Below are 1,317 nucleotides of genomic sequence, written 5' to 3' on the forward strand. Positions count from 1 at the left end.
GATGAATCGCTTCCTGCTAGCCTCCATACCGAATGGACCACGTATGCAGCGCAATTGCAAGAGTTAAACAATATGGAGTGCAACAGTCACGTAACCCAACGAGGCTGCAAACGCATCGAACTCCACGGATTTTGCGACTCCAGCGAGCAAGCATATGGAGCGTGTCTGTACGTCCGGACAATAGATAAGATGGGACACATCGAAGTCCATCTACTCTGCGCAAAATCTCGCGTCGCGCCTTTGAAAACGATTACTCTCGCACGGTTAGAGTTATGCGGGGCCACACTCTTGGCATCTTTATACGCCTCCGTTCGAAAGGCGATCTCGCGTGATTTCCAAGAAGTGTTTTTACACTGACTCCACAATCGATCTCAATTGGGTCAACAAACAGCCTAATACATTGAAAACTTTCGTAGCGAACCGCGTAGCCGATATACAAGGCAAAACCGATACGCAAATGTGGCGGCATATCAAATCGGAAGACAATCCAGCTGATTTGATTTCGCGAGGCATCATGCCCGCACAATTTTATCGCAACACATTCTGGTTTCACGGTCCTAAGTGGCTTGCAAACGATCAAACAAAATGGCCAGAGTCAAGATTCAGTTTGATAAACGAGGTACCTGAATCCAAAAGTGTCACATGTCTCCTAAGCTCGATCGTTCGGAGCGACGAGATCTTTACCCGGTATTCATGTATCAAAAGGCTCACGTTGCGTTGCGTACTGTCTTCGTTTTCGTCGACGCATCGCTGGATCATTGACCATCGAAGAATTGCACGAGGCCGAATTGCGTATCGTCAAGCTGACCCAATTCACCACGTTCGAGAAGGACATCAAAGACCTCGAAAGCGGAAGAATACATCTGAAGAGTCAACTCCGATCACTTAACCCTTTCCTCGACGAACGGGGATTGCTCCGTGTCGGAGGGCGTTTACAGAACTCGGAGCTATCGTTTGCGCAAAAACATCCGATTTTGTTGCCGAAAGGAAACCACGTGACCGACCTAATCATATGTGATGCTCATATTCAAAATCATCACGCAGGTGTCACGTCAACCCTTTATAATGTGCGACAAACTTACTGGCCTATCGATGGGAAAAATAAGACACGAAAGATTATTCGGCGATGCGTCAGGTGCTTCCAAGTCAAACCACCTGCGGTCGAATATATTATGGGTAATCTACCTGCGGCACGGGTCACCGCACCAGACCATTTCATACCTGCGCCGTAGATTATTGCGGACCTTTTTACGTAAAGGAATGGCGCTACCGGAACAGAGCGAAAATAAAGGTTTACGTTGCAATCTTTACCTGCTT

Source organism: Ceratina calcarata, unplaced genomic scaffold, assembly GCF_001652005.2.
Source record: "Ceratina calcarata isolate Rehan_Ccalc_2016 unplaced genomic scaffold, ASM165200v1 scaffold3188, whole genome shotgun sequence".
Lineage (NCBI taxonomy): Eukaryota > Metazoa > Arthropoda > Insecta > Hymenoptera > Apidae > Ceratina > Ceratina calcarata.